The 20535-nt window shown below is 44.7% G+C and overlaps 1 long non-coding RNA gene across 1 annotated transcript in view; it reads right to left on the bottom strand.

Moving 5' to 3' along the window:
* Positions 1 to 18985, bottom strand: part of LOC137371544 (uncharacterized) — a 74520-nt gene extending 55535 nt beyond the window's left edge. Inside the window, exon 1 of the long non-coding RNA XR_010975249.1 lies at positions 18932 to 18985. This is a non-coding gene — a long non-coding RNA (uncharacterized lncRNA). The remainder of the gene's footprint in view (positions 1 to 18931) is intronic.
* Between the last annotated feature and the right edge of the window lie 1550 nt (positions 18986 to 20535).

Genomic DNA, 20535 nt, shown 5'->3' with positions numbered 1-20535 from the left:
GGCATTCAATTTTAAGGAAGCCAACACTTAAAAGCCCAAAAAAAGGTACTGCGGACACAAACTTTGCCTCCCAGGCTTCCACAGAACCGTGAAAACCTTACATAGGCACAACGAGGGACTTTTTCAATATACTGGTCAAGAGACAACTAATGAAGCCATCAGACCACACAATGGGTATGTGGCTGTCCAGTTAAAGGATTTGTCTCGACCCCTGTGGCCAATCTATAGAACTGTAAATGATATCTACAGTCTAACAAACTTTATGGAGTCACTGCATCTGGATGTGCCGCACACTCCTTTTAAATGCTAATACCAGAGAACCTTTTGATTAGAGCAAAACCTACCTGATATGATAGCTAGGATATTCCCCATTGGAACCACCTTAATATGTTAATAGACTATTCCTGGGTGACTTCAATGCATGTTGGGGCAGACAGTGATTCATGGCCAACGTGCCTTGGACGTCATGGGGTGGACAAGATCAAAGAGAACAGACAACGCCTTCTTGAGCTTTGTGCCCTGAATGAACGCTGCATCACCAACATCTTCTTCCAGGGCAGACATCTCCACAGGGTATCATGGCATCGCCCAAGGTCCAGTCATTGGCACCAACTAGAACTAGTCATCATGAAAAGGCATGATCTGCCCAGTGTTCCTCACACCTGCACCTACCATAGCACAAATTGCCACACCGATCACTCTCTTATCAGTAGCAGAGTGAAGGTGCACCTCTGAAAGTTCCATAACTCCAAACACAATGGCCTGCCTCGCATCAACATCCCTTGCATAAGCAATGATACCAAATACCAGCACTTCGCACTGTGGCTTGAATGCTTGCTACCCAGCAAAGCCTTAACGGGAAGCAAAACTGCCAAAGTCTCTTGGCACTAATCAAACAGAGGCGGCTTTGATGGATCGGATACATCTGCAGGATGGAAGACGGTCACATACCCAAGGATCTTCTGTATGGTGAGGTAGTCGGTGCCAGATGACAAGTGGGGCGCCCAAAGCTCCGCTTCAAGGATGCTTGCAAGCGTGACGTGAAGGCTCTAAATGTCGACTATCGCACTTGGGAGTCACTAGCTAGTGAAAGAGGGAAATGCCGACACTTCCTGTGTGCACTACCACGATGACCAGTTGCTATAGCAGCTTGGCAACAGGCATCATCATAAAAACAACAACTCACAGCGTCACTTGGCAGCTTCACGTGCAGCACTTGTGGCAGAAACTACCTCTCAAGGATTGGCCTTCACAGCCATCAGTAAAGGTGCAGCAAGAGAAGACACCCCAACTAAAGGGATTGTTTTCTGCATGTCCATCATCTTTCATAGATGGAAGGATGCCAACCCTGTTCATGAATCAGAATATCAGATTATTACAATATGTAAGAAGGCACAGATTTGAGGAGGGGTTTGCGGCAATCATTGTCACGAGTGTGGTTTTCTATTTGGTAGATTTTTTTAAAATTTGTGTTTTAGCAATAGTATTAGCACCAGACAGCAGTACAGAAGCAGCAGCTTTTCAGAAGCAGCAATTTGAGGGTTAAGAGCATGAGTGCAGCTCAGAAGAGAGTGGTGTTTGTGCGTATGATATTAATCTTTGTAATTTTATTGATGGTAGAAATTTTATTCTGGCGGCGGAGGTCTTGACGTCCGGAAAAAGTGATGCTGAGATCCCCGCATTGCCTCTTCTCTGGAAGGCCCGTCAAATCTCGTGCCAATCAGGCACTTAAGTGAACAGCGGCAGGCCTTCCACAGGATCTAGCCTTTGACGAGCTGCTGGCCAATCAGAGGCCGGCAGCTTCTGCACCACCACGGAGGCAGGAGCTGCTGCTAGCACAGCACAGGTAGGTCAGGGCAGGAGGGATCTCGTGGGGTGGGGGGGGTGGTTCGTGGCGGAAGCGGTGTAGGTGGGTCAGTAGCAAGGGCAGGGGTATGGATCACAGCGGGATTCCCCCCTTCCTGATGCCAAGTTCCTTGTTCAGACACTAAGTGCCTTTTAACGAGTGACCCATCCCCCCACCCCAATCCCCGGAGCTTGGTACCAGCCTGCAGGGTTTTTCATGTGCTTCCCATGTCACGACAGGGTCACCCGCTGCATGGCTAATTGCACTGTGGTGGGAAGAGGCCTTTAATTGGGGATTAATTTCCCAGTTAAGGGCCTTAATTGGCGGCAGGGTGGGAAGGCCATTTTGGTGGAGGCGGGATGGTGGCAGGAACCTCCCCGCCACCATCCCCCCCAATTTGATGCTCTCCCCACCTCCAAATCCACCGTGAGGAGAGCATAAAATTCCCCTGATGTTACAATATAAAGCATTAAAGGAACAGTTGTGCGCCCTGACCATTTTTTCCACCCAGATGGGTTCAGGCCAAACCTTACAGTTAGGAGTATAAGAGGGGAGGTTCACTTACCTACAGTGCACACACATTAAAATCAGCTGATTAAAATTTCCTGCATTCTGGAAAGTCTGAGTTCCTGTTGGGGCAGTTCCCTAGAGCATGGGAAATTTTAATCTGCTGATTTAACATTCTGTACAACAATACTCATTATAACAGCCATGCATTACCTTTTAAAATGTAACCTGAGGTTACATTAGCAAATGAAGCAAAGCAGACAGATGAAATGAGCTGTCACTTTATATCATTAATTTATTAAGTGAAGCCAATATAATGTAAAAAGTAAATGGTTATTACCACTAAATGTATTACTTGTATCTGTTGTAGGACGAAACATTACATTACGATTGGGAATGTTAAACAGGTATTTTTTATTGTAGGCATAGATCCGATGCTATTAATTATAAAAGTAGACTAGTTTTCTCATATTTTCCCTTTACTTCACAACCAACCCATTGTCCAGGTTCAATTCCGTATCAATTATTACTCATTATAGTAATGCCATTAATAACACAATTTTTTTGTTGGGATATGTCAAATGCAAAACTCTGAACAGAGGTTATAGTTATTTAACACAGGCAGTAAGCAAGCTCTTCATCAGAGTGGTATTTTATTTTCCATACTCTATATTTCCATGGTGCCCACTATTCAAGAAAGGAGGGAGAGAGAAAACAGGGAACGAAAGGCCAGTTAGTCTGACATCAGTGGTAGGGAAAATGTTAGAATCTACCATTAGGAATGTGATAATATGGCACTTAGAAAATCATAATATGACTGGACGGAGTCAACACAGATTTATGGAAGTGAAATCATGTTTGACAGATGTGTTAGAGTTTTTTGATGTAACTATTAGAGTGGATAAGGGGGAACCAATGGATGTAGTGTATTTCGATTTTCGAAAAGCATTTCATAAGGTACCACATAAGAGGTTATTGCACAAAATTAGGTCTGGTAGGATTGGGGGTAATATTTTAGCATGGATTGAGATTGATTAACAAACAGAAAACAAAGAGTAGGAAAAAACGGGTTATTTTTGGATTGGCAGGCTGTAACTGGTGCAGTACTGCAAAGATCAGTGCTTGGGCCTCAGCTATTTACAGTATCAATCAATGACTTAGATGAGGGGATCAAGTGTAATGTATCCAAGTTCTGACGATACAAAATTAGGTGAGGAAGTAGCCAGCGAGGAAGATGCAAAGAGGCTGCAAAAAGATTTAGACAGGCTAAATGAGTGGGCAAAAACGTGGCAGATGGTATATAATGTGGAGAAATGTGAAGTTATCCACTTTGGTAAGAAAAATACAAAAGCAGAATGGCCAGAATTTTACGCTGTCCCCGCGGGTCGGATGGTGGCGTGGGGGCGGCGTAAAATTGAGCGGCAGGCTCTGGCAGGCCTAACCGCCCTGATTCCGCTGCCGACCAAGTTTACGGAGGTCCGGCAGTGGGGCGGGGGGTGAGAAGCGGCCCACCCGCCCAAGGCCAATCAAGACCCTTAAGTGACCGTTAAGTGGCCTCCATGGTATGTTACCCATGGCAAGCGGGTGTTCCGGGGACGTGAAAGGCCACCCAGCCATAGCTGTCAGCCTTTCCGCACCCCGGGGTTGGTGAGGGGGGTGCTGGCAATCGGGCACAGGGTTCCTGATTGAGGGCCGCCCCCGCCTCCCAACCCAACCCCGGGATCCAAGACGCCCCCGTCCCCCCAAACGACCACCCTAGCCTCACCAGGGCATGACCGATTCCCCTGGTGAGGCTGCCCGAACTTACCTTCTGTCCCGGTTCCATTGCGTCCTCCTCCGTCGACTGGGCTGCAGTCTCAGCAGTGGCCACCGCTCCCGGTGGCACTGCTGAGACTAAGAGCTGCCGGCCCGCTGATTGGCTGGCAGCTCACTGAGGCGGGACCTCCTCCCTCAAGTGGGTGGAAGTCCCGCCTCGGGCCAATTGAAGCCTGGGGATCCGTAAAATACGGGACGGATCCCCAGGCTGGGTGGGAGCAGGATCGGCACCGACATTCATGTCGGAGTCCGGCTCCTGACCGCCCAGCGTAACATTCCGGCCAATATTTGTTGAAAGGTGAAAGACTAGAAAGTGTTGGTATTCAAATGAACTGAGTATCCTTATACACCAATCATGGTATGTTTAACAAGCAGAAGTACAGCAAGCAATTGGGAAAACAAATAGTATGTTAGCCTTTATTACAAACGAATTAGAATATGAGAGTAAAGAAATCTTGCTACAGTTATATAGGGCCTTGGTGAACCCATACCTGGAGGATTGTGTACAGTTTTGGTCTCCTTACCTAAGATATACTTGGCTTAGAGGGAATGCAATGAAGATACTATATTTATTCCTTTATCCTATATTACGAGAGGAATTGAAAATAAAAGTAAAGATGTTATGCTTCAGTTATACAGGGCATTGGTGAGACCACATCTCGAATACTATGTGCAGTTTTGGTCTCCTTATTTAAGGAAGGGTGTGAATGCATTGGAGGCAGTTCAGAGGGGGTTTACTAGATTGACACCTGGAATGAGTGGGTTGTCTTATGAGGAAAGGTTGGACAGACTGGACTTGCTTTCACTGGAGATTAGAAGAGTGAGGGGAGACTTGATTGAAGTTTATAAGATCCTGAACGGTCTTGACAAGGTGGATGTGAAAAGGATGTTTCCTCTTGTGGGTGAGTCCAGAACTAGGGGGCACTGTTTTGAAATTAGGGGTCGCCGTTTTAGGACAGAGATGAGGAGAAATTTTTTCTCTCAGAGGGTTGTGTAACTTTGGAACTCTCTGCCTCAGAATGTGGTGGAAGTGGGGTCATAGAGTCATAGAGAGATATGGCACTGAAACAGGCCCATCGACCCATCGAGTCTGTGCCGACCAACAACCACCCACTTATACTAATCCTACATTAATCCCATATTCCCTACCACATCCCCACCATTCTCCTACCACCTACCAATACTAGGGGCAATTTACAATGGCCAATTTACCTATCAACCTGCAAGTCTTTGGCTGTGGGAGGAAACCGGAGCACCCGGGTCATTGAATAATTTTAAGGTGGGGATAGATAGAGTCTTATTAGGCAAGGGAACTAAAGGTTATTGGGGATAGATGGGAGTGTGGAATTCGAGACACAATCAGATCAGCCATGATCTTATTGAATAGCGGAGCAGGCTTGAGGAGTCGAATGGCCTACTCCTGCTCCTAATTCATATGTTTGTATGTTCATATACACTGGATTAGTTCCTGGGATGAGGGGATTGTCTTATTAGCAGAGATTGAGTAGACTAGGCATATATTCCCTAGAATATGGTCAGCTATGTGGCCTTGTCCAATCTACACCTTCTCCTTTGTTATCTCTTGCCCCACCCCGCCTCACTTGCTTATCACCTTTGACATTTCTAATATTTGCTAGTTCCGAAGAAGGGTCACTGACCCAAAACGTTAACTCTGCTTCTCTTTCCACAGATGCTGCCAGACCTGCTGAGTGGTTCCAGCATTTCTTGTTTTTATTTTATATTATATATTCCCTAGAGTTTAGGAGAATGAGAAGTGATCTCATTGAAACATATAAAATTCTTCAGAGGCTTGACGGGGTAGATGCTTGGAGGATACTTCTTATGACTTTGGTTTAGATTCTGTCCCTTTTTCTGCATTCTGTCATTTCCAAAGAAAGATGCCATTCGGCGTATCCTGCCTGCACTGGCTCTTTGACAGAGCTATCCAATTAGTCCCGCTTCCTTACTCTTTCCCCATAGCCCTGCAGATTTTTCCATGACAAGTATTTATCCAATTCCCTTTTGAAAATTCCCATTGAATCTGCTTCCTTTCAATGTATTGTATTCAAAATGCTGTTTGATGTTATAAGTGAACACAGCATCAAAACAACAAATGGAAATTATGTTTTCTTCAGCCACAGCTTTTATTGCCCATTTGTTGATTTTATTGACTTGAAAATTATTCCTAAGCAAGAAAACCTACTTATAGGAGACTGGAATTGGAGCAGGATCATCCACAGCAGGCATTTCAATCAGTGAAAAGTATTCTCCAAGGTCTAACTAAGAGTGTGGAAAACACAGTCACAACAGTGCAATGGGTTGTCTGCACAGCAGTTTATCCTGGAGCTCACGGGAATCCAGGTGCATCTGCAACAGAGACCTCACTGGCGCAGGTTCTAAGCTCAGTTGTAGCATCTCTCATGAATGCTCATATTGTTGCCATTAGGGATACAGATTTCTTTGCTACCCAAAGGTTCTTTTCCCATACAGATTATCTGAGATTGCCAGCAAGTGCAGGAGGGAATGCCTGAGGTAAACTGGTTGCCATCTTTCATCCAATGACATACCTGGCTCATCCAGCATCCTCGTGCATGTAACAGTAAATACAAACAATAGCAGGCAGGGTCAGTCAACCAAAGCAACAGATGTGGCTGAAAATATTGCAGGGCTACTTGCTGAACCAACACCAGGAGGTATCTGACCACCTGATTCTTAAACAGTGGCCACTGAAAGCCGACAGTGGAACAGCACAATTCCACAGAGGATAAGTGGAGCACACATCAGTATTAAGGAGAAGAGCTGTAGAAAAGCTCAATTACATTGCTCACACATGATACAAATTAAGGCCATAAATTGATAGATTTTTAATTGAACATTGTCAAGCGAATCTTTGTGAAGATTCTCCTCATTGTTGCAGCACCAGTAGATCCAGTGAGGTATTATAGCTGCTAAATGAGAAGCAGACATTGGCCTGCATGATGCTTTAGTGGTGATTAGGGACCAACAACAACTTATATTTATATAGTGCCTTTAAACATCTCCAGGCACTTCACAGGAGCATTATAAAACAAAATATGGCATCAAGCCACTTAAGGAAATATTAGAGCAGATGACCAAAGGCTTAGTCGAAGAGGTAGGTTTTAAGGAATGTCTTAAAGGAGGAAAGCGAAGTAGAAAGGCGGAGAGGTTTAGGGAGAGTATTCCAGAGCTTGGGGCCTAGGCAACTGAAGGTGTGGCACAAATGATTGAGCAATTAATATTGGGGATGCTCAAGAGGCCAGAATTAGAAGAGCGCGGATATGTTGGAGGGTTGTGGGGCTGGAGGAGATAGTGAGGGGTGAGGCCATGAGGGATTTTGAAAACAAGGATGAGAGTTTTAAAATCAAGATATTGTTTGACTGGGAGCCAATGTAGTTTAGCGAGCACACGGGTGATAGGGAAATAGGTGTTGGTGTGAGTAAGGGCACGAGCAGCAGAGATTTGGATGACATCAAGTTTACAGAGGGTAGAATATGGGAGCCAGCCAGGAGTTTGTTGGAATAGTCAGTTCTAGAGGACTAGGTACACAATGATGAAACTGAACTTCTTTCCATTCATATAGATTATCACACACTGTCTAGGGGTTGAGATAACCACATGAGGTCATTGAACCCCTGGTACTTTGGTCCAACTGAAATTCCTCTGCCCTGTCATGATGCTATCACTGAGAAGGGAGATGAAGACTGAACAAAGTATCAGTAACCTGTTTGAGGTATCCATAGACAGTAAATTGATATTGCTGATGTGTCCTGCACTCGTTTGGTGGGAATCAGAAGCATAATAATTAAGGGCCACGGTCAACCCGATGCCCACTTGGAGTACCATGTCCCTGTTTGAGGTTATCAGGAGATCTCCTTGAAGCAGATGCCAGTGTTCACTTAATGCCTCACAGGTAAAATAAAGCTTCCAAAGGCAATGGTCTTCAGTTATTGTCATGCAGTTGCACCTGCACCTGCAGATGCAATACTGAAAAATATGGGCTGAAATTTCAGGTCCCACTGGGGGCAAGAACGGAGGTGGAGGGTGAGGGGGTACTGGCTTCAGCCAGCGTGATGGTTTCCTGATGCTGTTCCCAGTGCTGGCGAGTTTCACCAGGGTGGAGGAAGGGCAGCCCCAAGATCCCGTCCGATCTATTAAGAAGGCCAATTAACATTGTTAAAGAGCTCATTGAGAGGGGCATGCTCTGAATTTGGCGGGGGCGCACGGGCTGCATGTGCTGATTGGAGCAGACGAGATTTGTGGAGGCAGACACACGGGGAGCCAGTCATGGCCGCCCCAGGGAATTAGGTGGGCCCCATAAAAGGGTAAGCGGTGCAGTGGGGGACTCAGTCATTGGGAAACAGGTGCCATTGGGTCAACGCAGGTTGCGGAGACAGTGGGCAGTAAATGCTAGGGCAGTGCAGGGGCTTCTTACCCTTCTGTCTTTGCAGGGCATAATAGGAGAGGGCAAAGCTGCCAAATACAATTGAGGACCAGCTGAGCACAAGGAAGGCTGTAACTGACAATGGGAGCATAACTCTCAAATTTTGGGTCCAGTGGCTATGAGGAGCGACACCCTCCGCAGGAAGGACAAAGCCCCAGTTTCAGGAGGGCAGAGGAGAGGGATGAGGGGCAGGAAGGATACAGAAGCCATACCCGCAGCACAGGATCTACCGATGAAGACAGAGTTACCTTGAGATGACCGAGAATGAGTGCTGCGGGAGATTGTGATTCTCCAGGCAGATGGTCACAGAGATCTCTTCGCCGAAGAACTCATACCTCGCCCACTGCTCGTCAAGCCCTGCCAGTAGCCGTCAAAGTCACTGTGGCTTTGAACTTCTTTGTTTCTGGCTCCTTCCAAGGATCAGCTGTGGACCTAGGAGGCAGCTTGAAAACGGCTGCACACCACTATCTCACAGGTCACTGATGCCCTATTTTCCAGAGTTGGACAGCACATTTAATCACAGACAGGTATGGCCTTGCAGGCACAGAGGGCAGTGGTTTCCACTGCCATCGCTGGATTCCCCCACGTGCAGGGCATCATCGATTGCACCCAAGTGGCCACCAAGGATTCAACTGACTGCCCAATGAGATTCATCAACAGGAAGGGCTTCCACTCCTTCAACATTCAACTGATCTGTGACCACAAAAAGAGTTTCCTCTATGGGTGCTCGCTTTCTTGCAGCTGCCATGACTCCTTCATCCTCCACCTGTCCAGACTGCCATAGCTCTTCAATCCGCCTCCCCCCACCCCACAAACTCCGTGGATGGATTCTAGGAACAAGGGTTATCCCTTGAAGAGATGGCTATTCACCCATTTCCGACAGCATGAGACAGAGGCACAGAGGTGAAACAACTGATGCGATCTGTTCAGTAGAAAAACCATTGAGCAGACCATTAGGCTTCTGAAGATGCGGTTCTGGTGCCTGGACTGATCGGGTGGCACCCTGAAGTGCATTCCAGCAAGGGTTTTGCTCATTGTGGTGGTCTGCTGTACTCTCCAAAACATGGCAAGGTGTGCACCATGACGAGGTTGAGGCCCTGGAAGGACACAGCTCAATGCAAGAACTGGAGAAGCAGGATGTGGAAGTGGAGAAAGATGCAGAATACCAAGGTGCCCTGGCTGCACAGGGAGATGGCTGGGCCCAGTGCAGGACACCATCAAAATCAAGGATCATCTGATCCAGGCATCTTTCAACTGAGTCCCTCTGACCCAGGAGGAATGGTACATGTGGAACTCACTCTGAACTGCCAGTGCTAACACTTCCATTGAAGACGCAGCCTCGACCATGTAAATTCTTACTGTCAATGAAAAATGCACATCAGCCCAGAGGTTTCATCCTCACCATTGATGGAACCTTGCTCTCCTTAACCACTTCATAACTCTTTTCTTGTCCTGCCATTAATAAAAGGAGGCTCACATGTCTGGTTTCAAGTGTCAATTTCTTTCTTTTTCTTTTGGGCCTCCTTATCTCGAGAGACAATGGATACGTGCCTGGAGGTGGTCAGTGGTTTGTGAAGCAGCGCCTGGAGTGGCTATAAAGGCCAATTCTAGAGTGACAGGCTTTTTCACAGGTGCTGCAGAGAAATTTGTTTGTCGGGGCTGTTGCACAGTTGGCTCTCCCCTTGCGCCTCTGTCTTTTTTCCTGCAAACTACTAAGTCTCTTCGACTCGCCACATTTTAGCCCCGTCTTTATGGCTGCCCGCCAGCTCTGGCGAACGCTGGCAACTGACTCCCACGACTTGTGATCAATGTCACAGGATTTCATGTCGCGTTTGCAGACGTCTTTATAGCGGAGACATGGACGGCCGGTGGGTCTGATACCAGTGGCGAGCTCGCTGTACAATGTGTCTTTGGGGATCCTGCCATCTTCCATGCGGCTCACATGGCCAAGCCATCTCAAGCGCCGCTGACTCAGTAGTGTGTACAAGCTGGGGATGTTGGCTGCCTCGAGGACTTCTGTGTTGGAGATACGGTCCTGCCACCTGATGCCAAGTATTCTCCGGAGGCAGCAAAGATGGAATGAATTGAGAAGTCGCTCTTGGCTGACATACGTTGTCCAGGCCTCGCTGCCATATTTACATGCTGTCATACTGTCAATATTTACATGCTAATCATAAAGGAAAACAATGCACAGTTGCAGGTAGAAGGCACCCTAGTGACTCACTCAGTGCTCTGCCTGATGTGGTGGCCTCCACACTCAGCTACTTCTACATGGTGCTCCCCTTGTGACCTCGGAGGAGGTGGAGGCAGCCTGCTCACTCATCTCTGCCTTCAACTGAGATGCACATGATGGTCGTCCTTGTCATGGAGGTGTTTGTGGGGGCACAACCCGAGGCTGCTGCACCTGCAGCATTGCAGGGGCAGCCTCCGTCAGTGGGCCCTGCTGCACAGATGCTCCCTCTGTCAGATGGGCCAAGGAGGCCAATGATGATGATGGTGCCCTGTGAGGGTTGGCACCCTCATTCTCCTTGGTGACTGCCTCAGGCCTTGGCTGGCACTCCAGATGGCTGATGGGGAGCACCAGCTGGGGTACAACTGCCATCCCCTCCAGACATCCCTGTGCCATTAGCACCACTGAATAATCAAGGTTACATAGTGTGGCATGCATCCTGTGTATGTCAGTGCACAGTTTCTGCATGTACAAGTGCTGCCTAATATGGCTGTCCATTAGATTGGCCACTGTCTCCATGGAGGAGCTCATGCGTTCATAACCCTGAGCCATGGTGGCGCACATGAGCTGGATGAACTCCTCCACTCTCAGTCTCCACACTGCCTCAGGGAACTCCGACATGTGGGGACACATCTGCTGCTGCTGGTCTATTTAGAGCCTGCTTTACAGTGATTCCTGAGGCCCTGCATGTATGCCCAGTTAAGCAGGGCTGTGTCTGTCCTCCCTCCTTCAAGGGGAACTGATCACAGCTGCCTCCACCACTGGCAACTCCTCCTGCACATAAGTGCCATGTTCCTCACCCAGTGCCACCCTTTCTAACCACGCGCTGAGGTGACAGTATCTGCGCTGGTGGACAGTGCATTTGTAAGGTGTGACGGTGATTCTTCTGAGGTCTGTGTTACGACCAGGTGAGAAAGGTGTTTAGGCGTCTGTGACTATCTTCACCTGGTCTTATTGTAACAGGGTTTAATTTTAAACACACTGTATTTTGAGCTCCCCCCTTTGTGAATCCTTGTTCACAACTTTCCAATTATAAGGGAAAGAAATGAGCACAAACAGGCTTTCTTTGGTTTAAAGAAGAAAGATGAAATTTATTAAACCTTAAACTTAAACTCTAATACGGTTAATGCCTACGCATATACGATGGGCCCATGCTAGCATGCACACGCAATACACTCATGCAAATGGGGACAGAAAAGAGCAGAAGAAAAGATAAGTACAGCAGTTTGAGGCAATCTCTTGTTACTGTGCTTCGAGCTCACTGTAGTCCTTGATTGAAGATATGGTCTTGCATTTCATAGGGGCCCAGTGTTCCTTTTAAACCTTGTTCACGTAGGAGACTTTTTCTCTCTTTGAGTTTATGTGCCGTCACAAGATTCAGTTCTGTGGGAAAGACATGGAGGCAGGCAGACAGGAGAGGAGATGTTCTCAGTCCATGAGCACACGGCTTTCTCATCTCAAGTACTGTTTTCTCCAATTTAAAACTCTCAGTTCAAACCTCTGCAACAGCCAGTCATATGACTAAAACTGGTCTGACCACTTCTTTGTACTGGGGAAGCAATGTCTGGGTCCCCATTGTTTCAACACCATCTGTTACAATGCAAAAAATGTCTTTCCTGTCAGGGGCTTGCACTTTTTAAGTTCAAGGTCCATTGTGGGTTGAATGTGTCAGGGAATGGTCCTTTGCCCTTCCAATCACTGTCTGTTAATATGCAAATATCTTTTACAGCCGTGGCTGTTTAAAATCAATGTTCATGGCAAAATTAATGTGCCTCATTCTTGGCAGGTGAGGGCCTAGCATGACAATATTCTAACTGCATAAAACCATCATTAACACTTACTGATTTCCAACATGTGAGAACCTTCCTGTGCTTTAAAAGTCATTCTTTATGAGTGAGATTAATGGCAGGTGTGGTGGACAAAATGTGGCAAGCTTCCCCATGGCTAGTAATCATCCCAGAATTTACGTGCAGAATAAGCCTAACCCGCTTTTTTATACACGCCAGCACAATGCCAACTCAGAAACCTTGTAGCAATTTAATGACAATATTCAGTGAGTGGGAATCATGTGAACTCACAGAGTCCTGCAATTGCTGGTCTGGTTGACAATTGCTACTGGCATAATGCTTTACATGGACTAGACCATGATGCTTGTGAAGGGGGAGAAAGTTACTTTCTTAGCTAGCTGCCTCAAGCACTTCACATCACCATAATCAATATATATGTGCCTGAGGACACTGCTTGGCCTCAGTTTTTTCTATCCTCTCTACAAAGGTCACATGGTTCAGTGCAAACACAAACATGGTTATTGCTGACAGCATGTACTCCAGGGCCTCAATCAGCATTGTGGCACTGCTGATATAATTTTAGTACTATTTTTGGGTACAAGATGTAAGTTTATAGCCATACCTCCTCTCATGGCAAGTTCCTGATATTTCCTGGGTCTTTAATCAGAGGTTTTAGAATCATAGAATTGTACAGCACAGAAATGAGCCATTCAGTCCATTGTGCCTGTGACAGCTGTCAAGAAAATCCCATATGCCAAATGAGAAATATTAATTTCATCAGTTGGAAACTTAATTTAGACTTTTAATGGAAAAAAATCCCATAGTTAACTTTTTAAAAAGTAGCAGCCAAGGTGGCCACTGCAATTTGCATCTGAAATACCAGGAGATTGAACTGGAGACAAAAGTCTAACAAGAAGCCCAGCCAGAACAATGGTTTGGCTAACTGAGTAGATTATACAGATCATCTTCGTTAGTGGGACATTCAAAGTCATCCTGAGGCATTCACAAGAGACAAGCAGTAACTGAGTGTGAACAGCAGAGAAGGCTGTGTGTTTCTCTTTCTCTCTCTCCAGAAAACATCAAGTTTGAAAACCATCTGTGACTGTTAATCCTCCAAGCCTACAGACTGCTACAGCCAGAGACCAGGGGAAGGGAGCCAACTACAATTCTGCCTTCAAGGACACCCTGAGCAAAGCAAGCCAGCCATAAAGTGCACTTTGACCAACCAAGGACTTCACGAGTACAACTCTAGCCGGACAATCACCGAATCATCCAACCTCAAACTGTGTATTTAACTTTTATTTATTCTGGACTCTAATCCACCAAAAACTTACTTTCCACTTTGTAATCTATTTGTGTGAGTGTGATTCTCATGTGAATGTGTAGTGTATTTTCTATTATTTTTAAATCTGGGTTAGAGTGTTAAGTATAATAACAGTACCCCTTTCTTGTTTAAACTCAAGAAAACCTGTGCGTTTAGTTCTTTCACAGGCATTTCTGTGGCCGCATACGTGAATCCAGGATGATGTTTTGCCTCCCTGATGCCAGGGTCAAGGATGTCACTGAGCAGCTGCAGAGCATCCTGAAGGGGGAGTGTGAACAGCCAGCAGTCGTGGTCCACATCGGAACCAACGACATAGGTAGAAAGAGGGATGTGGTCTAGCAGTCAGAATTTAGGGAGCTAGGTAAGAAATTGGCAAGCAGGACCTCAAAAGTAGTAATCTCTGGATTACTCCCAGTGCCACGTGCAAGTGAGTATAGAAATAGAAGGATAAGACAGATGAATGCATGGCTGGAAAGATGTTGCAGGAGGGAGGGCTTCAGATTCCCTGGGACATTAGGACAGGCTCTGGGGGAGATGGGACCTGTGCAGGCCGGACGGGTTGCACCTGAACAAAGCTGGGACTGAGTTCCTTGTGGGACGTTTTGCTAGTGCTGTTGGGAAGGGTTTAAACTAGTTTGACAGGGGGATGGGGACCTGAGGGTAGACTCAGCTGGGACAAAATCAGAAATTAAAATGGAAGGCGTAAAATTAATTGATGAATCTGGAAGACAGAGGAAATGAAGGTTAGAAAATTTAAAAAAAGAGTTTGGCAGTGCTCAAGGGTATCTATTTCAATGCAAGGAGTATAGTAAATAAAGCAGATGAACTGAGGGCACAGATAGACACGTGACAGTATTATATCATAGCTATTACAGAAACATGGCTTAAGGAGGGACAGGAATGGCAGCTCAAAGTTCCTGGTTACAGGGTTTTCAGACACGATAGGGAGGGAAATAAGAAAGAAGGGGGAGTGGCCATTTTGGTCAAGGAAACTATTACAGCTGTGAGGAGCGATGATATGTTGGAAGGTTTATCAAATGGATTGAGCTAAGAAACTGAAAAGGGGCAATCACACTGCTGGGAGTGTACTATAGACCCCCAAAGAGTCAGAGGGAGATAGAAGAGCAAATATGTAGGCTAATCTCTGAGAAATGCAAGAACAATAGGGCAGTAATAGTAGTAGATTTTAATTACCCCAATATTAACTGGGATAGTTTTAGTGTGAAAGGAATTGAGGGAGCAGAATTCTTGAGGTGCATTCAGGAGAACTTTTTTGCCCAGTATTTAGCAAGTCCAACAAGAGAGGGCACAGTTTTAGACATAGTTTTAGGAAAGAAAGATGGGCAGGTGGAAGGAGTGGCAATGGGAGAGCATTTTGGTGGTAGTGATCATGATTCAGTCAGTTTTAACATAATTTTGGAAAAGGACAGAGATGAACACGTGTTAGAGTTCTTAATTGGGGCAAGGACAATTTTACTAAACTGAGGAGTGATTTAGCGAAAGTGGACTGGAACCAGCTACTTGAAGGTAATCAGTGTCAGAACAGTGGGAGAGATTCAAAGAGGAGATTCAAGGAGTTCAGAGTAAACATGTTCCCACAAAGAAAAAGGGTCAAATCTAGAGCCCCATGGATGTCAAGGAGCCTACAGGGTAAGATAAGGCAGAAAAGGAAAGCTTATGTCCGACACCGAGAACTCAATACCACAGAAAGCCGAGAGGAGTATAGAAAGTGGAAGGGTGAAATCAAAAAGGAAATTAGGAAAGCAAAGAGAGGGCATGAAAGAATATTGGCAAGCAAAATCAAGGTGATCCCAAAGATGTTTTATCAATACATTAAGAGTAAGAGAATAACTAAGGAGAGAGTAGGGCCCATAAAAGACTAAGAAGATAACCTATGTGTAGGAGCAGAAGATTTTGGTATGGTTCTAATGAATACTTTGTGCCTGTCTTCATAAAAGAGGAGGACAATGCAGATATTGTAGTTAAGGAGGAAGAGTGCGACGTATTAGATGTGATAAACATAGGGGGAGAGGACGTATTAATGGAATTAGCACCCTTGAAAGTTGATAAATCACCAGGGCCAGATGGAATGTATCCTAAGTTGTTAAAAGAAGCTAGAGAGGAAATAGCAGAGGGTCTGACCATCATTTTCCAGTCCTCACTGGATATAGGTATGGTGCTGGAGGATTGGAGAATTGCTAACGTCATACCTCTGTTTAAAAAGGAAGCGAAGGATAGACCGAATAATTACAGGCCAGTCAGTCTAACCTCAGTAGTGGGCAAATTATTGGAATCTATTCTGAGAGACAGGATAAACTGTCACTTAGAAAGGCACAGGTTAATCAAGGATAGTCAGCATGGATTTGTTAAGGAAAGATCTTGTTTGACCTTGATCGAATTTTTTGAAGAAGTAACAAGGAAGGTAGATGAGGGTACTGTAGTTGATATGGTCTATGTGGATTTTAGCAAGGCTTTTGACAAAGTCCCACATGGCAGATTGGTTAAAAAAATAAAATCCCCTGGGATCCAGGAAAATGCAGCAAGGTGGATACAAAATTGGCTCAGTAGCAGGAAACAAAGGGTAATTGTTGACAGCTGTTTTAGCGACTAGAGGGCTGTTACCAGTGGTGTTCTGCAGGGTTCAGTACTGGGTCCCCTACTTTTTGTGGTATATATTAACTATTTGGACGTAAATGTAGGGGGCGTGAGCAAGACGTTTGCGGACGACATAAAGATTGGCCGTGTGGTAAATAGCGAGGAGGATAGCTGTAGGCTGCAGGAAGATATTGATGGTCTGGTCAGATGGGTAGAAAAGTGGCAAATGGAATTCAACTTGGAGAAGTGTGAGGTGATGCATTTGGGAAGGTCAAACAAGGCAAAAGAATACACGACTAATGGGAAAATACTGAAGTGTTGAGGCAATAAGGGATCATGGAGTGAATGTCCACAGATCCCTGAGGGTAGCAGGACAGGTCGATAAGGTGGTTAAGAAGGCATATGGAATCCTTTCCTTTATAAGCCAAGGTATAGAATACAAGAGCAGGGAGGTTATGCTGGAACTGTAAACTCATTGGTTAGGCCACAACTTGAGTACTGTGTGCAGTTCTGATCACCTTATTACAGAAAGGATGCAATTGTACGAGAGGGTACAGAGGAGATTTACGAGGATGTTGCCAGGACTGCAAAAATGCAGCTGTGAGGAAATATTGGATAGGCTGGGGTTGTTCTCCTTGGAACAGAGAAGGCTGAGGGGAGATTTGATTGAAATGTACAAAAGTTTGAGGGGCCTGGATAGAGTGGAGTTGAAGGGTCTATTCACCTTAGCCGAGAGGTCGTGACAAGGGGGCATAGATTTAAAGTGATTGGTAGAAAAATGAGAGGAGAGATGAGGAAAACCTTTTCACCCAGAGGGTGGTGATGGTCTGGAACTCACTACCTGAAAGGGTAGTTGAGGCACAGACCCTCAACTCATTCAAAAGGAGTCTGGATATGCACCCCAAGTGCCGTAAGCTGCAGAGATACGGACCAAATGCTGGAAGGTGGGATTAGAATAGGTGGGTTGTTTTTCGGCCAGGACAGAAACGATGGGCCAAGTGGCCTCTTTCTGTGCTTTAACATTTCTATGATTCTATGATTCTATCTACTCAATCAAAACCCCTGCTTTCTTCAATGATATTCTCCATTGGCCACCAATCTGTTTTTCAGGCCTAATTCTACAAGGAATTGGATTACTGGCCAAACCCATTTCACATTATTTCCCTCACTGCTTACAATGTGGAATAATGTTTATCCCAGAGTTTGATTTGGATTTAAACCTTTGTGCAAGTGGTGTAAGTACAATGTATATCTTCCCATTTTATAATACACGGAGAAAAAAAAGTGCTACAAAATTTAGGGGAAACTGTCCAATTATTTTTTGGAGTTATATATACCCTGTGGATATTTCACTGTTGAAGAAAATTAAAGTTGGAGGCTAGCAGGAAGACTAATTGTTTACAGTATTGGTATCTAAATGTTGCTTTAACCACATTAGAACAGGTTGATGCCTTCATAAAATAGTGGACAAAGGAGTGTCACACAGAAGTTAATCATTTGTACACTAATGTCACAAGTGGTAATTCAAGTTCTTAATCTTTTTGTTTTGATTTTGTCTCGAAGTGAAATGGGGCCAAAATATCCTCTAACACCAATTTGTAAAAATTTTACATTTCTGGACACGAAGGATAAATCCATAAGGAAGCAATAAAATAATTTTACTTACAGACCTGCAAAATAAAAATTCAGCTTTAAATTTCACACAATGTACACATTATAAACCACAATGATTGATAATAGGCACAGAAAGTCAGTGACTGCCACTGGAAGAAAAACACATGCTGTTATTACGTATGCTGCAGTTTCCTTTGTCCTAGTGGGACTGAGCCAGCAGATACAACTTGCTGCTGAATTCCCACTTCAGCTTCAGACAAGCCCTGATTTCTCTCACGGAAATAACAGAGGAAGAAATAAAAGCCGTTGCAGTCTATATGATATGGTATTCTTCGATTGCTGCCAAGCTGCTCCCAATTCATGATGTGCTTTGTGATATAAAATACACCATTCTTCTTGTGACCAACAGTTATCTCCTGCTAAAGTGACAGTCTCTGTACAGCTGAAAGATGATTATTTTTTCAATCATTCATTGAGAGCAAGGGTGATTCCCATCCCCCATGCACTAAATGATGAAATGCTGTTAGGTTTGTCATTCTGTTAATAATAATGTTTGAATGTCATCCATTTTATACTGGCAGGGAAGACATTTTTTCTCCTCTTTCCGAAGAATGGTATAAATATAATTTAATAGAATCATTTTTTGTGCAAAGTAATGAGTAGCATCATTTTTTTTAACAGGCTTGATTTAAAAAAAGCTTGTTACTGATATTTATAGAAACAAACATCAATTCCCCCCAAGCCTACTCACATTTAATTCAGTTTCTTGTCTTAGGGAGCTGAGTTCTCCAATCTTTCCACTGACTATATTAAAATCGCATGCATTACACATTGAGACAACAAACAAAGTCTCTTTTAGATTACCTTGAACCTTATGCACTTTAACTATTGCAGTGCTAAGGACAAGAGTTAGGAAGCAACGGTTTGGGTGAAAACAAGTAAGTAATGTTCATTTAAGTTGCATGCATTTGCATGAACATTACTCATTCTTATTCAGAAATCTACAAACAGTTCTTGATTCAGTATCTAAGTTGTAACTATTGGTTCAATTGTTTTAGAATAACTCGTCATATATTGAACAGTCACTAAAGGATGCAAATACCTGAGACTATTGTTGAATAAATTCGACCAACAAATCAAAGCATTTTAGTGACCAACTATCTCAACTGTAAGAATATGTCAACAAGATGCATTTGTTTGATTTATCAAATTTATTCTGGTTCCTAATTACTCAGTTGGTAAATGTACCAGAACAAAAGCAAATTACTACGGGTGCTGGAAATCTGAAATAAAAACTGAAAATGGTGGAAATACTCAGCATGTCTGACAGCATCTGTGGAGAGAAAAACAGAGTTAACATTTCAGGTGAATGACCTTTCATCAGAACCAGGTCATCGACCTGAAACATTAACTCTGTTTCTCTCTCCACAGATGCTGCCTGACCTGCCGAGCAGTTCCAGTATTTTCTGTTTTTATATTGGTAAATGAGCTACTGCACATGGATATGACAGTGAACCATACAAACCAGAAAGGCTATACATACAATCTCTGACCTATGCTGACTTACTTGATCACAGCTGGGACAGATATTGGAGTACTTCATCTAACCTCAACATTGCTAAGATTTGGAGAGCAAAAGATCAGCCAGGGGTCCCACCCATGCCAGAAAATGCATGACTAAAACAGAAAGGATCCCTCATTTCAAATCCCACTACGGCCCAATGTAAATGCAGAGAATGACATTCTGGAGCATGTCTTCTCTATATACACTGTGGCTGGCCAGTGAGGCAAGTACGGCCCAGAAGTCCTCCTACACAGCCTCTCCTTTAGGGTTGCTTAGACCAAACAATGAAAACCTTACTGAAGCATTACAGTGAAGGTGCGCTTGAGGCCACCTTCCCAATATGGTGCAGAGCAATTTCCTCGTAGAATTTGCTGTAAATAGCTTCTCACATGGCATGAAAATGAGAGCACTGAAATAGGCAAGCTGGACTGCAAAGGCCATATCATGACATTCCACCAGAGAGTTGTTTTATTCGACTGAGCAGCAAGTTTTATTATGCTTTCACTAGAGTCCTGTCATAATCTCCAAACTTCAGTGTGATCTGTCCCAATTAGAACTGCATATATACAGCATTCTGTCCTCCAGGACAGCAGAAAGCACTAAAGCTGATATAACTCTTTGGAGAATATCTTGGGACTGAAGAGAGGCAAGGAGTGTGACCCAAGCAAATTTTACTTGCAGCAGAATAGAGGGTCAGTTGCATGTCCTTCACATAAAACTTCACTCCACACAAATTCTATCTAATTGAGTACTGGTGCAACTGCAGTCAATAGGGCACACAACTACAAGCA

The sequence above is a fragment of the Heterodontus francisci genome, chromosome 6, assembly GCF_036365525.1.
Source record: "Heterodontus francisci isolate sHetFra1 chromosome 6, sHetFra1.hap1, whole genome shotgun sequence".
Lineage (NCBI taxonomy): Eukaryota > Metazoa > Chordata > Chondrichthyes > Heterodontiformes > Heterodontidae > Heterodontus > Heterodontus francisci.
The sequence above is the reverse complement of the archived record's forward strand: the minus strand, read 5'-3'. Positions and strand labels throughout refer to the sequence as shown.